Genomic DNA, 12,259 nt, shown 5'->3' with positions numbered 1-12,259 from the left:
ATTCTCCATTTTCTAAGATTAAATATTACCAGTCATAGTGTTCATGACTTGGAAAAAATCAGCCAAGTTTACTCGAATTGACTCAATTCGACAGACTTAATCTATATTTTAGCCCAATATATTGTATTGAGCTATGCTAGAGCAGTCCTAATAAAATGAGATTGTCACCCAAACTCTTCAATTATTGGCCATCTGTGTATAGCTATAATCTGTATCTGAACAAATCAATGGTCATGCAGATTCTCTCCGCGTGATTAGAAGCCCCCATTCAAATTAACATTGATGGGATGAACAACAAATTCCAAGCATCCAAACAGACCCAAACCCCTTTCATTCATCAAAAATCCACACTACCAAGCTGCTTTTTGTTGCGTGAAGAAGCTTACCAGATCATGGATAGGATTTTGCCACATACAAGGAACCCAAACAGTACCAAGTGTGGAACCCATCTACAAACCTAAAATGCATGGTTTGCATACAGGATTTATCTGCTTTTATACTTGGAAGATTTCTGTGTAATATCTGCTACGTACATTAACTGTCAATGAAACTCCACACAACCATCCATGAAATAATAAGTTTCCAAATGTTGCTTGTTAAATTGTTTGTGACATACACACTTGAGCATGGTTCTAGGATGCATGATGGAAGTGGTCCTCAACTAGATCCTTGGTTTGTACAATTAAATAAAATCAAAATTATTCATGGCAGGCACCTGTATCCCATTGTAAACAAGCAAATCAGTAAGTCTTTTCACAAATATCTTATAAGCGGTTGTTTCCACCACCCCGTCAATGTCACACACACTTGAGCATGATTCTAGGGTGCATGATGGAAGTGGTCCTTGAAATTGATCCCTGGATTGTTCAAGTAAATATGATATTCAAGGAATGCAACCATATTGTTCAAGTAAATTGATCCCTTGAAATTCTTCATTTCTTCTAGTAAAAGACATGGTGGCCTATTTCATTGGTCCTTCACTTCTCACCACAGGTAACAGTGGATTTCATGATGTAAGAGAAGAATCTTTACTCAAGAATTTAAAACAGGCTTTACCAGTAATATATGATTATAGCCAACATATATGCAAAGCCCAACTATTGCAAACAAGTCCAGAATGAAATTAAAGAGAAAGCTCAGCTCAATACCATTACATTAACATCCATTGACAGAATCAGACATGAATAGCAAATGCAATTAATCGGACAGAAATAAAGTAAGATAGTTGAAAGGAACATACCAGAGATCCTTATCAAATGCAAGGTTCGAGATCAATGACCTTCTATTCAGTAAAACCATGCTGCAAGTTAGCAACAAATTTACAAAAAAAAAAAAAAAAAAAAAAACTCAAAACATAAGGCGTCGAAGGACACTATGTAGTTGAATGAATCCAACTGTGTATATGTAGTTGGAATCCAATAATATTGAAGAACTGAAAACACTACAGGCTATAGATAAATTCATTGATGGACATGGAGGATAACGTAGACTCCATGGACTGAAAAATGTGTGCAATCCGAAGTTGATCATCTTTACCCATGCTTCAGTTGAAATCTATAAGTTTTACATAAAAAATAACACAAGACTCCCAAAATCCAAATACCCCCATTTTCATGGAAATTCATGGTTTGAGACATCAATAGTCCAAAACCCCCAAAATCCCTAAGCCATGAGCAACGTCAAAATGAAATTTCCAAAAATTCTGCGCTAACAATAGCAGGATTAACGCAGAATCGGTGTAAACACAGGAAAACGATTGCAAATTACCCAACAACCCCATTTTTTGGGGGAGTAAATGGATTGAGAAAGCAACATGTTAAAAACCCCCAAAATCCAGTCATATTAGCAGCGAAATTTGAGATAATCCAATTTATTCATTGACCAAAGGAAGATTAAAGGAGAAAAAGAGTAAATATAATAGTGTATTTATCAGATCCCTGGCTAAAATCAAACATGCACAATAAAAATCCCCTAACCGGAAGCCATGGCAGAAAGCAGACAATAGCCATGCATCTCGAAGGGCAATCTTACGGGCTGCACATGAGGGTTTGACATACATGAGGGTTTCGAGAGGGAGGAAGAAGATGTACCTCTGCCCTCAGCCCAACCGTCAGACAGCGATGGCAACGATGATGGAGGAACTCATGGCCATCGCGATCCACACTATACCTGAATTTATAGCCCCGTTTGGCCGCGAAAAATCACCTCCCGCCCTATCTCCCGCCATTACTCCCGCCCTGGCTCTCCAATCCCATCCCATAGTCCCAACGACCGACTGCATGCGGAGGGATTGGGATGGCCTCGAGACGCAATCCACCTCCAGAGTCGCCAATCCGAAGGGATTACCTAATCCCACGAAAAATCCCTCGCTTGTGGCTCCATTCCTATCCTATCGCAATCCCAAACGCGTCGTCTTTCATATGGGGCGGGATTCCACTCCGCAATCCATCCTAAGCCGTCCGTTACCGTTCGAATCCACCCGTCCAAACGGGCCCTTAGCTAGGGCTAAGAGGTGAAGCTTGTAGCATGATGGGAGAACTTTCTGCTTGTGCCTTTTGTTTAGACTGAATTGATGTTGATTTTAGTTTAATTAAGGGAATGTTTTTTAGTTTTTAATCGTCTGTTGTGACTAAAATTACAATGGGTCTGCGATTGCTTTGAGTATGTTTCTTTTCTTTTTATGTTTATGACGTCAGGAAGCCCTGTTGTTCACCATCGTCTCCTGGGTATGGCCGGATGACGGTACCCTTCCTAACCTTCATATCATGATGATTGGTTTTTAATTAGTTTAATTCTGTTGTTTACTTTGTCTCCTGGGCATGGTTTGGTGATAGAATCCATTCTAATTCATATACCTTTCATCTCTTAAAAACTAGATCAAACGAAGTTCAGTCTTGATTTTTATGGTTACACCCTTCAACTGGATGAAGATAGACTCTAAGTTCAGTTAAGTTTTTGATGCAGGCATAAGATCTCCCTGATCTCTACAAGTGGATCCTCTAAATCCTTAGTTTCATACCTTTGAATTTTAAATTTTAGATAAATATTTCGACATTATTCCTTAAATTCAATCGATATAGATTTCATCTTAGTCTAGTTCTACTTTTACTTAGTCTCAGATTACGTACAAGTTTCAGTCCCTTGGGATTCGACCTAGGTCTCACCGAATTTATTACTATATCACAACCCTATACTTGGGGAGTGAACATTGAGCTTGGAGCGTGTAGCGGTCTTCTGGAGCTTTGATTTTCGATATATGTATTATCCTTTCAGTAATGTATTCAATTATTTATATTAGTGGATATGTGATAATGATGTTGCCTTTGTGATTTGGGTAAACTTGTGGTTATACTTCTTATGAGATAAACGTACGATAGAAAATCCTCCTTTTAGGATCCCAGGATCATAATCTGGCGTATAGGCATTGGAAGCTGAAAATGAGGTACTACAGAGGCTGTTGGCACCAAATTCGATAATCGAAAATTTTGTGAGCCCGGTTTCCGAGTATGGGGCGTGACAAAAGCAAATGTTTTCATAATATGATTTGAACATTTCAGATGTATACTCACCACCTCTATCAGATTGATGAATTTTAATATTTTTCTCAATTGATTTTCCACTGCAACTTTATATTTGAGAAAATAATCAAAAGTCTTGGATTTTGTGTGAGTTGAGATACACATATATATAACGCAAGTAATCTTCAATGAAAGTGACAAAGTATTAACATTCATTTTTAGCACGTGCATTCATGGGTCCATATATATCTGAATGAATTATCTCTAGCAGGCCCTTGGACCTGACTGCTTTAGGAAATTGTTTCCTCGAGAACTTGTCAAACATGCAATGTTAACAAAATGGCAAATCAACTTTGGATAATGAATCCAAAAGACCAGAACGTGTTAGTCTTGTCATATGATTTTTTCTAATGCAACCTAACCTCGCATTCCATTTTAGAGTTTTAGATAATATAGTTTCATTCCAAATAGCAGATAAAGCAAGAGTTGCATCATTATTATGTATGTCTAGAATAAATAAATTTGAAATCAAATTTTCCATGCAAAGATAAGGTTAATGAGTTTTAAAGAAACTCGTGTCCCAAAAAAAAATGAATATCAAAATAATCAACTAACAATCTAGAAACAAAAATTAAACTTCGACGCATGCCCAGTGCAAAAAGAGTATCACAGAGGATTATTGTTTACCTTACATGTGCATGGAGACAGTAAATATCAATCCCTAGTACATCTTCAACAATGTTATTCCCCATGTATACCTTATAACTCCTCGTGGCTATAGGTCAAAATTCCTTAAGTTCTTGATGCTCTCGTCTCACGTGATTTGTTACACCTGAATCCATAATTCACTCGTTAGATGGAGTATCGATGGAAGTGATTTTAGAACAAATGCCCACAAAAAGTATCTAGTGATTTAGGAATTACTTTCTTTTTATGGGCGCACTGGTGGGTATAGTGCTTGAAATTGCCACAGATGAAGCAAGTTATGTTTAACTTTCTCTACTTCTTCTTTCCTTTCCCCTTCTTGGGATTTGGAGGAAGTGTTGCGGACTTCTTTTCTTATTCATTCTTCTTCGCATTCTTGTGAGCTTTGGACCGTCTCCTGTTAGCTTTCCTCTTTTAGGTTTCTACTGCAAAGGCCTTAGCCAAACCTGATTGAATTATATTTATTTCAACCTCTTGTACCAAATGACCACAAAAGTCTCTGAACGTAATGATAGAATCAGTATAGTTCAAAATCCTTTTGATTGGGGCTCAAGATTCGAGCAATGAATGTTGTATTGCTATTTTTTTTTTAAATTTTCAATCAATTTGCACTCCACATTCCTAAGGGCGCTTATCATCTACTCCATCTTGAGGATATGATCTTTGATAGGGTAGCCGACTGGCATCCCGTATTCCTGGAACTCTAGTTTCATTGGCTAAACTTTTGCATCTAACTTCTACACATAGATATTTTCCAGTCCATCCTAGATCCCTCTAGTAGTGTCACGCACTGTATATGTTGGTATGAGTTCTTTGTTGCAGAACGATTTTGTTTATGTTACTTATTATAACGGTTTATTGCAACCCTATGTTCTTTTAAATTTTTGTTCGTCTCAACCAATATAGGTTCCTCTTGAATCTCATCTAGAGTATGTGATATGTTGTCCTCGTCTAGAAGGCTTCACATTGCATAGGATCAGTTTTCTTAGTTGTTGCCGTCAAATTGTTGACATTTGGGTTGTTCAATGATTAATACTTTGGGGATCATCTCTACATTGCATCAGGTATCATTATTTAGCTATGATCTAAGGTATTGGCACTAATCATTATCATTTCTACGTGTTATTCAAATTTTCAAGGTATAAAAGTAGTTAACACATCTTAATGAGATATAAAAGTCCACATACCCAAATGGACGGTGTAAATTAATCAAGTTCTCTTATTTAAGATGAATATGATGATTTTATAATAATCTATTTGTATAACATGCAACCTTTATTATAAGTTGCATACATCATTTGGTGGAGGAGACATAACCTCCACTTGGGTTATGCACAACCTTTATATAGGAAGATAATAACACTAAGTTTTCTACTTTCTAATAAAAAAGGAGCTTAGATCTGATTGCATCAAGCGTAATTATATTACACATATAAACATTATCATCAGATTTTAAGAAAAATAAGTGCTTCGATATTAAGAGAGTCCTATCATTAACATTGATCATGTTCATTTGTGATGGATCCGATCATTATCGTTAATTATCACCGTTTATGATGGATCCTCTCATCAATAGTGATCATCATGATTGATGATGGTTCCAATCACTAATGGACCCTTGACCAATAATGAATTGATGGATATATCCAAGAATCTACATTTCCATGCATGCATATGTGCAATAATACATGCATATGTACATTTTTTAACCATGAATACATGAGGATTCACATTTTGGTTATCGAACTCCAAAAATGTGTAACCCACCTAACATTATTGCAATCATGATATTAATACATCACAATTAAGATCACAAAAATCCAAAATCTTATCATTTAAAGTTATTTTATTTTAATACATACATCGGTCATCACCGTCACAAGAGATCTTAATGGTTAATCATAAAAATGAACCGCACAATCGATTAGATCTTGTCGGAAAATCCAAAGTTACTTCCCAACACTTGGCCTAAATCAACCCACAAATGATTGATTAAAGGCCCATAATCAAGATACACTTAATCTTGAAAGGAAATGAATTAGGCTTCAAATCCGACCCATTATAATATGTGTATTAAATGTGGGGCATATATGGGTTGTCCAATCACTTGTGAATAGTTTATAATGGTCTACTTATTTGTGCATAAATGATAGATTATATCATAAAAACTATTAGAAAGGCGAATGAAGGGTTAATGGGCCTGAGCCTTAATATTAGGCCATCATTGTGTGAGAATGAAAACAACAATGATCAACATTATATTGCTGTCCATTTATTTCTTATGTTAATACTTTGGAATATTTTTAGATTTGGACTTCTATTACGCCAAGAAAAAGATCCACATTCAGTCTTATAAGCCAATATATATATATATATATATATGGAAAAGGTACTATGCGCTCGACCTCACGAGTCCGTCCCATGAGGTCGAGCTGTGTGGGCCCCACCGTGATGCGTTTCGAACATCTAACCCATTAGTCAGATGCACCATTCCATCATGGGCCTAGGTCTCAAAAATTAAGTCAATCCGTGACTTGTGTGGGCCACACCACATACAGAAGTGGGGAGGAACCGTGCACCATTAAAACATTCATAATCAGTTTTTTGGGCCCACAAAGATGTGGTTTGCAAATCCAGCCCATCCGTTATGTGTGTCCCACTTGCATGAGGGTTCAGACCAAGTTTCAGCAGAATTAAAAACTCAGGTGGGCCCCACCAAGTGCTTTTATATGTTTTAACGGTGTTTCACATGATTTTAGATGGTATGGCCCACCTGAGTTCTGCATACTGATTTTTGGGATATCCCATAATTTAGAGGGTACCCATCAAATGCACGGTGTTGATGGTCGACACGCATCACAGTGGGGCCCACACAGCTTGACCTCATGGGAGCTAATCGTGAGGTCGAGCACATCGTACCTTTTCCCATACATAGTACCTTTTCCCATATATATATATATATATATATATATATATATATATATATATATATATATATATATATATCCCACAAATCCTTTCATTCATGCCCATCTAAAAAACACAACCCATATCTTCATTTTTTTTTTTAAGGATTAAAAAAAAAAATAATTACTTTACACTTTATGATGGGTTAAAAGTCTAATCCTATAGACCCAAGACAGGTCCGCACAAAAGCCCGAATTCAGGCCCAACTACCTCTTTTCTTCTTCTTCTCTCCACACTAGGGTTTCATTCGAAAACCCAATTTTGCAAGGAAACTTGGACTGCCGTATTTGAACTGCACCAAGGGGATTCACAATCATCTCTCTCTCTTGAATGGCTGCTCGCGGTGGTGGCAACCATGACAGGTGCCACTACTCGCGGTGTTAGCGGTTGGCGAGGAAAGATAGATGGAAGAAAAAGGGGTTGGAGTTGCGGCTGCGGCAGTCGGTGCCGGTGCCGGTGCCGCTGCATGTTGTGGCAGTAGCGACCATGGTTAGAACCTCAGCCACTGCCTTGGTGAACACCAGGTTGCCAATAAACATTGCCTCATTCTTCTCTAATACCTTTTTATTTTATTTTATTTTATTTTTATCTCAAATCTTTTTATGTCATACTATAAATTTTGGGCTTTATCAAATTTCTAATTTTTCTATCATACTAATCCTCAAGATTGTCTTTTATTAATCTATCTATCATACAAATTGTCAATCTCTTAATCCGATGTCTTTTGCGAATAGTCTTATATTATTCTTTTTTATTATTAATAATCCCCATACCTCAGATATTTAAAAAAAAAAAAAAAGAAAAAAAGAAGAAGAGAAGAAGACATAAAAGTAATTAATCCCTTATTATTATTATTATTATTATTATTATTTCATCTTTTACATATAAAATTAGAGGAATTTAGTATATTTAAAGAAGATTAGTTATTTATAGATGATCGATATATTTAATAAAATAAAAGTATTAACTAACAAATAATAAAAATTCAGATTTATAAATAAAGGACTATTTACCTCAATACGATCCTTTAATCATTAAATCGGAGATCCGCCATTGATTAGCTTTGATACCATTGAAAGTTAGTGTAGAAGAGCGGGCCCTCAGGATTCAACAATCTACGTAACATGGGACATTTACAAAAGTTGATGATAAACGGCGTAGGTCCAACGGTCCGCCTAGCCACACTATTGGAGCATATGGGTCTAATCACCCCTCTAAATCTATGGTATAGATGACCCCCGCCTATGATCTATAGCTTGAATCATTTAAGGCACGGGCAAGATGGACATTATTAATCTTTCTATTTTCTCTCTGTACCCTTATGGATTTTCATGAAGCATGGTTTCTCGAGATGATTTTCACAACATGACTTCCCATTTTATATGGAAGGACCAAGAGTTTGGATAAAACAAGAGATTATATAATGTTATCATTATTTCATTATCTAAATCTTCGTTTAAAGTTGAATTTGTAATTCAATTTCAAGCAATCAACATAAAAACAGATTAAAAAATCAAAGGCAATCCCGTAGGACCTTTTTATTAGTAATTGCCCGCAAGTGGGCTCCACATGCCTATGTCCACCATAAAGAACATTAGTTACAAGTCATTTCGTCATAAAAATAGTTTGGGGATCCAGACTCTCATCTAATTGATAATGTGGTTTGGTCCAATAAAAAAGTCTCCACCCTAGATCTCACAAACTCTAACTCAAATCCCTAAATAATCTGTACTAAAGATGGATCAAGATCCTTAGTTTTCATAAACATCACTATAGATGCACAACCACCTAACCTTGTCACAAAGCCCAGCAACAGTGCAAAAGTGTTTAAAACTTGAAAGAAATTGACCTAGACAACTTTGAAGAGCTAATGAAGATGTGTGAAAATACATGAATCTCCAAAGAAGACTCCACTGCTTCTGTTAAGTTGATTTAAAAGTCTATCAACGCCTTTTCTTGGATTTATTCTAAGATCTTTGTACAGGCTCAACATCAATTAACATAAAGAAGCCATTAAGTGATGACATCATTGCCTTTGTCATTATAACAACTTAAATTGAAGAAGAAGTCAACAAGCTATGATAGTGGACAATACTGTTAGACAATTCAAGTATTATATATGACAGCATTGCCAAAGCCCACATGATGTGCTATAAAGCTCATGTAAATGCAATATATGTGTCAGAATGGCATGATATATCCTAGATCCAATCTATCCATAATAAAGGAAGTATTCTATTGATGCCATAGTTCAATAATCAGGATGATCCCTTACACAGGTGGGTCACATTTTTTAAATCAAATGAATGGCTCTGAAAACTTGGCTGATGTTTTCTAATCCATCCACTTGTTTCCAATATTGGTGGCCACATGATGAGTGGGCCAGATTCATTTTTGGGAAAAAATGTAGGAAGGTCAGACCAATCAGATGAATGGAGTGGATCTTATACTTATGTGCCATGCTAGCACATGTGTGGTACGTACATGAGCTTTATTGCACACGCGCGTTCAACTCTCCTCGTATAAGTATCTAATATTATACTAGTCAGCGAGAAAGAGAGGTGCTCCAGTTGCCTTAGCGCATTATAAGTTTCAGTGCTCCTAGCTGCGTGGAGGCAGGTACGTCGTTCAATTCATTGAGTCGGATTGTTCATTAGGTCCAACCCACTGTCATGGGCTGCCATGCAAACATCACGTGTTTCGAACAATCCTAACCATTTGATCAACGGCCTTTAATATGGACGTGAAAATCATCTACACAAAATAGGCCCGATCAACAATTTGATTCATTTGTTAGCGATCATCATGGATTGCTTATGATTCTAAGAAAGCCCTTTTGTCAGGAAATCTTAACTATCCTATTCATAGCTTGGAAAAAGGATGGCCGTCCAAAATAAAGCCAAATCAAGGATAGATTGGATCATAAGATCAGTGGTATTTTTTTCTTAGTAACCCATTGGAAGTTTTTTAGACTTGAGGGACCGTTCAGATTGGTCGATTAGCCTCTGCACGTGAACCTATGCAATTAGGAGCACTGTAACTTACCAACGTTTCTCAACAAAAAGAGCTGTTGATCGATAGCATCGACAAATGCGACATGATGTCTAAGGTGCATGTTCTCATTCGCCGAGATGGGGCGATGCTCATGAACGGCCTTAGTCTCGAACGTGTGCCGCTCGGGCATGAGTTGTGGACGCAGATTTTCTGCCGAAGCTTTGACAGTAAGTTTCGGAAGGTAGTGGGCCAACGTGATGTTTGTGCCGAAATTGGATTGCGTACGGAGCAACTCAGTAAGCTCTTATCGTGCTGAGTAAACTCAGTTGGGCCACCTTGAATGTATGTCGTCTATCTGTGCCGTCCATCCGTTTTTCCATCAAATTTGAGGGTTTTTGTCCAAAATTCAAGCATATGGAAAGATTAGTAGATCATATAACAGGAAACAGGGGGGTAATGATTTCCACTGTTGAAACCTTGCTAGGCTTTACAGTGATGTTTATTTGTCATCCAACCTGTTCATAAGATCATATGGACATGCATGAACAAAAAACAAAAATATAAGCTTGATCCAAAACTTCTGTGGCCCTCAAGGAATTTTCAACAGTAGACGTTAAATTCAACTATTTCATGTGGTGCGGTCCATTCAAACATTGTATATACTTTATTTTTGAGCTCAAGCACTAAAATTATATGGGAAAATAGATGGACGGAGCAGATAAAATACATAAATCATAGTAAGCCTCACAAAGCTTACTAATTACATAGTGAGAATCCGCTTCTGACAAAGCCACCCCTTCATCCTTTTGCCGGATCATGTTCAGAAAAAATACCAAAAAGGAAGTTGACCCAAATGCCCAAAGTGCGACAGCTGGAAAAGAAATACTCACTGTCCACGACTTCATGAGTTCCACCTTAATAATTATATGTCATTCAAGCTGTAATAAAATAAAATTAGTCTGTTACAAATTGTAGGTGGCTGTAAGAATATTTCAACGGCACCTGTTTAATTTCCTCATTTTTTTGTTGCATTTTCTAAAATGCACTAATAAAATGAATGGAAAATGTGAATTTTTAGCGAACATGACCATGGCCCATCTAGCTTCCGAGAAACTCAGGAAAACCGTGTCTCAACTGGGCCAAGTTGAGGGAGACGGGGTAGACACCAGCATTAGATATTATTCCCTATTACTGGCTAGGAATGTAAAGGCTCTGGGGGGTAATTATGTGTTTTATCCGCACCATTCATTCAATCTCTTCAAAGCACAAAAATGAGGCAAGGCTTTAAGTGGACCACACCACAGGAAGCTGCGGTGATAATAACACTCTATCATTGAAACCTTCATATGGTCCACTCCAACCGGTTCATATGGTCACGTAAGCTTAGATGAAGGGAAAACACAGATATCAGCTTGATCCAAAACATCCGTGGCCTCAAAAAAGTTTTTAATGGTAAGTGTTTAATCCCCACCGTGTGGTCCACTTTAAGCTTGGAATTGCCTCATTTTGAAGCTCATACCCTAAAATAATATTAAAAAATAAAAATAAAAAATAGATGGACACTGTAGATAAAAATTATACAACATGGTGGACCCTAAGACCCCCTGTCCGTTCCATCCTTGTCCTGACGAGGTTTGGCCGGTGACCCGCACACCATTTAGCTGGCTGGTGTCAAAGCTCTGTAGGCCCACCGTGATGTATCATCTTGCTGCATTTTGCTAGCTATTTTAAGGTATAAGATAAAAAAGAAGGTACGTCCAAAGCTCAAGTGGACCACGTACACCATAAGAAAATTTCTTGGGGCCCACCGAATTGTTTATTTTCCATCCAGCCTGTTAATAAAGTCAATAATTCCGGATGAAGGGCAAACACAGATATTGGCTCGATCCAAAACTTATGTGGCCCCATGAAGTTCTCAACAGCTGGCGTACAATCCCCACTATTTCCTGTGGTGTGGTTCACTTGAGCTTTGAATCTAAACCATATTTGTACACCATCTAAAATCACCTGGAAAAATGGATGGACGGCGTGGATTAAAAAATACATCATGGTGGGGCCCAGGCGTTGACGCCAGC

The sequence above is a fragment of the Magnolia sinica genome, chromosome 5, assembly GCF_029962835.1.
Source record: "Magnolia sinica isolate HGM2019 chromosome 5, MsV1, whole genome shotgun sequence".
Classification (NCBI taxonomy): domain Eukaryota; kingdom Viridiplantae; phylum Streptophyta; class Magnoliopsida; order Magnoliales; family Magnoliaceae; genus Magnolia; species Magnolia sinica.
The sequence above is the reverse complement of the archived record's forward strand: the minus strand, read 5'-3'. Positions refer to the sequence as shown.